Source organism: Dermacentor silvarum, chromosome 8 (genome assembly GCF_013339745.2).
Source record: "Dermacentor silvarum isolate Dsil-2018 chromosome 8, BIME_Dsil_1.4, whole genome shotgun sequence".
Taxonomy (NCBI): domain Eukaryota; kingdom Metazoa; phylum Arthropoda; class Arachnida; order Ixodida; family Ixodidae; genus Dermacentor; species Dermacentor silvarum.
In genome coordinates, this window is record NC_051161.1 from 74501878 (window position 1) to 74508724 (window position 6847).

The 6847-nt window shown below is 49.0% G+C and overlaps 1 pseudogene; it reads right to left on the reverse strand.

Annotated features, from left to right (window-relative positions):
* Positions 1-2343: 2343 nt before the first annotated feature.
* On the reverse strand, positions 2344-4916 carry LOC125947668 (uncharacterized; annotated as a pseudogene).
* Between the last annotated feature and the right edge of the window lie 1931 nt (positions 4917-6847).

The window sequence follows — 6847 nt, forward strand, 5'->3', positions numbered from 1 at the left end:
ATCAGCAAAAGCCACAGCAGAGATTTGTAAACCCTGACGACAGAAGGCAATTTCTGGATCGAGCTCTTCAAGGAATTCGTCAATAACCAAGTTGAACAAGAGCGGTGAGAGGGGACCCCCCGGCCGCACTTAAACAACTGGATGGACCAACAATTTTCCTCCATAGGTAAGCACTGTGGAAGAGGTTGGAAGACCCTGATGTATATTATGAAGTCCTCCCTTCCGTCTCAACCCACGAAGGATCGCTGGATAAACAACCCTGTCAAAGGCCTTGGCTATATCAATGGATGCCATCGCAAAAGGTACGTGAGAATGTCGCGCCTCATCAATAATAGTAGCCAGAAGCATCATGTTTTATGCGCATCCGTCGACTGGGATGAAGGCTCGTTGCCTTTCATCGAGTTGGAGCTCGGATATTAACCGCTGGAAGTACACTTTATGTAAAAGACGGACCAATACATGAGAAATAGTAATGGGCCGGTGGTCGGATGGAGTGGACGCTTCTGGTTTCTTCGGGATGAAAATTGCGCGAGCTTGACACAAAAAATATTGGCAGGTGTTTTTGTAGCATGATTAAATTCAACAAAACCCTCAGCACTACCATCGGAAGGGTTTTCAATCTTCTTGCCGTAAAACAATCTGGGCCAAAGGCCGAGTTAGCTGAAAAGCTGCGTTCATTTCCGAAGCTCCGATGAGACGCTGCGGGTCTATCGTCTCATGTGGCTTCGCCACGTCAGGACCTACCAAGGAACGTTCTCTCTTCATTATTACCCTCCATTCCTCAAGGAAGACCTTAGTGTCGTCCACCGCCGACTCTGCTCCACCATCAAGTATCCTTCTTGTTTATTGTGAGTGGTTATTTTTAAAGGACTTCTGGTTCCGTGCTAACTCCCTTTTCTACCTTTTTCGCTTGCTCTCCCGATTCGGGCTTCCTGGAGCTCAAAGAGTAGGGACATTGTCATCTGCAAAGCCCTCCCTCAAGTAGTTGTTTAGAGCTGTTGCGATATCTTGGCCGCAAGAAAACGCTTGGTTATCTCCCAAAGTCGGTAGGCTTGGAAGGCTCTCGGTAAAAGCTATGACGAGAGAGACATAGCTACTCTCACCATTTACCACTGGTTTCCTAAATTTCTTTAAGTTGACATTCAGAGCACTGGACAGAAATCACATTACGTCAGCACCATTACCGGCCCTCGCAATGTTTTGTTTTAATTAGACAGTCAGATTTCCCCGGTCCGTGCCAGTTCTGAGTTGGCTGTTTTACGCCCGCCGAAGCAAGAACCTCAGGGGCGAAGCTCACGAAACGTGCACAGCCGTGGCTTTCCACAGGAAGGTCCAAACGCTGGTCGGGCTCGGCCGCGCCACGTTCTACGGCGGCGAGCCTCGCCCAGTCCCGGTGCAATGCCGTTTCTGCTTCTGGACCCTAGACCGACCAGCTCAGCCCTCAGAGCCAATCCTCTTTCCAAGGTTACGGATCCGTTTTGCCGGCTTCCTTTACCTACGTTGGTCTATCGACTAGAGGTTGTTCACCTTGTAGACCTGCTGCGGATGTGGGTGCGGTATGGCACGAAAATCACACTTACTCGGACTTTCAAGGCCGGACAGGAGCGCACCGGAGAGCGCAAGAGTCGCACTGCTCTACTGATCTTGGAAGTAATTTGTGGTAGACGAAAAGGCTAGCCGACCCGACATAGCTGATGACTTCCTGTGCGCTGTGTTCTCGAACGCCTAGTTCACGTTGAAGCGAGAGGCAGCATGAAGAATTTGCTCGCATCTGCTGCCGCTCATCACGCCAGCGTTCTGACAGTGTGTATCCGCGGTCATCGATTGAGGTGTGTTCATGTTTGCCTGTTCGCGCACGACACCATGCTTGTGAATTTAGTTCGTAAGCGAATGTTTACAGTCGTTATACAGCTGGCACAACTATTAACCTTACTTCGCATAGCTGTCTAATTTGCTATCGCAATCAATACTTCGCCTCTCGGGCAAAGCTGCAATTTTTTATAAAAGCGGATAGCTTTCTTTGGTTGTGAGCACACGCTATTGAGAGCAGGTGAGCGTGCGTAGCCTCCTCTAGCCCATCCGTGGCTGCACATGACTGTCCGCGCCACTGAGTGCATGCGCGGCACGCACATGTGTGCGCTGTCAGTGCCTCCTCTATACTTCAGTGCCCGGCAGACGAGCGCTACAATAGCCCGCCGCCGCCGCCGCGAGTACAGCAACCCGCCGCCAGGCGCCGCCACCTAAACAGGGCGCTCCTCCCTCATCCACGGCGGGGCTCGACTGGCAAGTGCGGCCGTCAACGCGCGTTTCTTCGAGTTGGCCGCACTACCCGCATTTCTTTAATGTCTAATTTCGAAGCTCAGAGGTACACATGTGGTTTGTTCCTTGCAGTACGAATTGCGAAGTGAAAACGGTAACTAATGCCGTTGTTATGCCGCGCCGCCCAGCAGTGTGCGTGCTCGCTTTCGGTTTAAAGTAAAAGCCAGCAGACGCGTTTTGTGGGGCTGCCCGCGCAGCAATGTATAATAACATGGTGCGAACGAGAAATGACAGCAGCATTTATTATATTGGCTGTTGCCTCAAAGCTTGAGGCACTTCCTTGAAAGGGGCTTTTTGGCGAAGTACCTATAGGCATCATGCTTATCCGTCACGGAGAATGCATAGTTCGATAGAAGAGGTCGCAGGAAACGCACAGAAATCAGTTCCATGAGTTTCAGCCTGTGCGGCTCGTCACTGTCCTTGCATTTCAACAGGTTGGAGCCACAGAGAGCAGGAACTGCACGTTCTACAAGACTAGTGAGGGGTTTCTCAAGGGCATGATTTTCCTTCAGTGCCTGTTCAGCAAACGTCCGTAGGGTGTCAAGGACAAACAGGAGCTGGTACGAAGGATAAAGCAATCCACCTAGATCTTGGCTGCGAGTGAATGTCAGGAGTGGCTGATTTGTTACTGGCTTTGTGCAAAGAGCTACACAGTTCTCGCAGTTCATTTGCTCCATTATAACACGAGCAATGTAGCCTCCAATATACACTGTCGCGGAAATCTGAAGGGAGGGCAGGTGCAGAGGCAGGAGCGTAGTGTTCAGTTGTTCTAGAACAGTCATTGCAGTCTTTGCAATTTATGACCGCGGCTGCACTTGTTCTGCCGGTGTCTTTCGAAGCAATGCAGTGGATATTCCTGCAGTCTCGTTGTGAGCAACGTTGGAAAGTGCATTTGAGGCAGCAATTCCTGTTTTAAGCACTTTCTCAAGTCCTGAAAGGGCTGCACGGACATCCAAGGTATCATTGCAACCCGAAGACATACACAATGTCCCAAAGAGGGATTCTATGGGATCACTGTTAAATTTGCGCGTAAGCACGAATGAAAACTTCTCAATACTCAGCAGGTACTTAATGCATGCTACAGTTGAATACGTAGTGATGAGAAATGCTTCATATGTTTCCTTGGTCAAAAACTCCTTCGGATGGCTACATCTCTTTTTCAAATCCTCCAAGTACATCGGCATAGTAGCTTCAAGCCACTCGAGCCGGTCATCATCAACATTATCATAATGCGGGGCATCTGCAAAGTTCTGACGAAGGTGCTGCGTTGTGTTGCTTGTATCATGAAGAACAAACCAATGGTAAATGTACTTCATGAATGTAATACTAGGGCCTGCGCTTGCAAATGATACGCTGCAAGTGTGACCCGCTTGTTCTTTCAGGTGCTCCAAGGCAGCAGTTACAGCAGGAGACAGCACCTGCACGGCTCTACCGACATTCATCTTTTCAATATTGTTTGGGTAGACATGCTTGCGACTGAGGTAGCGCACTGGTCTTACTGTCAAGTCTTTTTGAAGCTCGTAGACAGCTTTGAGATGCGAAGATGATATTTCTCCTTTTGGCCCGATGTCATGGGCCAAGAACTGGGAGCGCACATTTTTGAGAACATGGCACGGATCAAAGCTTAGGAAAAGGGGTCGCTCAGGGTCACAGGGATGTTCAATCCGATAAGTGAGACAGCCATATCCCAGGAGCTTAAACGCATGTACATTTACTTTATGGTTGTCCGTAACGAGCCTTGTGATGCAAAACCCACAAGTTTCCACTTTCTTCATGATGAAGAGAACCAGCTCATGGAGTTGAGTGCCAGTCAGCCCTTTGGTAAAAAAGTAGCCTACCGGGATTCTGTAGGACGTGGACAATCCGCTCATCACAAAACACAGGAGCGAGTTTGCTAACACAATATCCTTGTGTTCTGCCGAACCAAGGTCTGCATGGCCAACAAAACAATCTTGCTGCTTGTGGTACTGGAGTTTCTCTTTCACTCGCATCTCATCAACGATGAGAGAGCACACCCTGGACTGGGGTGCCTGCAAATTCTGGCATTCTGTTTTTAGCCGTGCCTCAACAAGTTTTGTGAAGCCCGTCTCTCCATTCTGAATACCGACATATGCAGATAGAGTGTTTCTGCTAGGCAGTTTCAGAAGTTCCTTGCCCCGCATATGCTCATAGGCCCTTGTTGATAAGTGTCTGAGCACAACACAGTGGCGAGTTGTCTCCTCAGACCAAGTTGGTCTTTTCTTCCGGAAGTTTCTGATCTGGTTGAGCAGAAACAACGCAGCAGGTTGCTTCTCTGAGGCTGCCTTTCTTATGTAACAAATGTCATCCGTAAGGCTGTCCTCTTTCAGGCGATTCAGCTCCAGGTTATATCTGTCAACTCTCTGTCAAAGTTGCTGGATTTGTATCTTGAGGTCTCTTTCTTTCCGCTTCCATTTTGTCCTTTCCGCAATCAGCAAGCTTGGTGGCGCCCTGCTATCCACTTGGACGCTTCGATCACGCTTCACCTTGGCTCCGCAATACCGGGCGTCGCACTGGCCCACCGGTTCATGCGCACAAAATGACACCTCCATGGAAGCGTCTTCTTCCTCCTCAGCCATTGGTTTGTCAGAGATTAAAGATGGCAGCAAGATTGATGGGGACGCGACAGCTTGAGAAGCATCTGTCTGTCGCACAACGGTAACACGTGCTCGCTTGATTACACTTGATAGACCTCTCTCCCGTACAGCTTTTGGCTGAAGATGACGGGGGTAATCGTCGAACACGGACGGCACAGTACCCTTCTTGAGCCTTCGTCTCTTGCCTTCGATAAAATCTTCTTGCTTAAAGTGCCGGCTACAAACCTTTGTGTAGCACGATGAGTCGTTGGGGGTCCATCCGTCACGCCGGACTGCAACAAGCCATTTCTGCCTCAACTGCAGAACGACGGTACCTCGTGAAACGATATCCCGGCGATTTTCTTCTTCTCGTCAGATTTGCACAGAGGCACACAACAGTATGCCATTTCAGATGAAATGCGTTCATACAGAAAAAAGCGCACAGTGAGGACGCACTCGAACAGAACCAGTGCCTCCTCTGACAACGTATGAGAGAAAAAAAAAAAAGCGAGTGGATCGTGCCAGCGGCGGGAGCTACCCTGTTTGCGTGGCGCCCCCGCGCGGCCGCCGAGAGCAGTAGAGAGGAGGAAGTACGACGGCGCTGGGAGAGCGTATTGCCGGGCACTAAAGCATAGAGGAGGCACTGGCGCTGTCTTCCCGCGCGCGTAGCGCTGGTGGTCACATAATTTCAGGTTTCGGAGACGCGTTGAAGCGAGAGGTAGAACGACGCATCAGTTATAATGAATCTGTTCCAATTCGCCCACTTGGCAGTTGTTTACAGCACGAAGCGTTCGCTCACCTCTGCTTGCGCTCTTCGTCCCGCCAGCGTTGTGAAGCGAGTGCTCGCGGTCATCGAGAGAGATATGTTCCTGTTTGCCTGTATGTGAGTGACATCATGCTTGTTAATTATATTAGTAAGCGAATGTTTACTACAGTTTATTCGGTCGATAAAACTACAAACCTTACTTCGTGTAGTTGCCTAAATCAATGCTTTGCCTTTTGGGCGAAACTGCGTCTTTTTTAAAGCGACATCTCACTTGCCTCTTCAGCCATTTTTCCGCAGTCGTAGGTTAATTGGCAGTGGCCTTTCTAACCAATAAGTAAGTGCTTGTAACCCTGAACCAGCAGACTGGCCGACACATGGTGAGGGTGAGATATCTCGCATGGGTAAGTATTTCTCACCGAGCGAACGACTAGATAGTCGTGATGCCGACCAATCAGCGCAAAAAGCTGTGTGTACATGTCCTACAGATGCCGAGCGGGCACGTGGTTGTACAACACTGGTAAGAACAAATTCACAAAGAAACTCCTCTAGGAGCTGTCTAAGTATACGTAATCATTGTGCCACTTACTTCCACACAGCCCAGTGTCATTATCAATGTTATCAAGCTTGATCCGATCAGCATAAACGACAGCGCTGCGGCGACACGAACTGCTGGGGACGGAGGCGCAAGGTGAATTGGTGACGCTAGCAAAGTACAGCAGGTGGCGGCGCCAGATGCGCTGATGACGTTCCGATCATTATAAGCCGTTATCGCTCGTTAGCGCCTTATCCATCCGCGTTGAACCATTAACCGTACTCCGGCGGCGGCTGCGTATGGCGCGGCAGCGCTAGGGAATTTTTAAAATTCTATTAACAACTCATCATTTATCACTTTAGCCTTTCATCGATTAATCGCTGTCGATTCAGAGTTTTTATCAATCAAAATTTTAGCCGGGCACTTCTAAACGGGTTGAAACACAGTTATCGACTTTTGTAAGAACCTATTTTAATGATTGAGAGGTAACCAAGTTTGAAACACAAGTGTATAAACATTTGATAAATGATAATCTTTAATTGGTTAAAGGCCGAATATAGTTGGCACTAGTGGCTTTTGAAAAGATAAACAATATATGTTATAAAATGGCACTCGGTGCAGAATAAGATACATGGC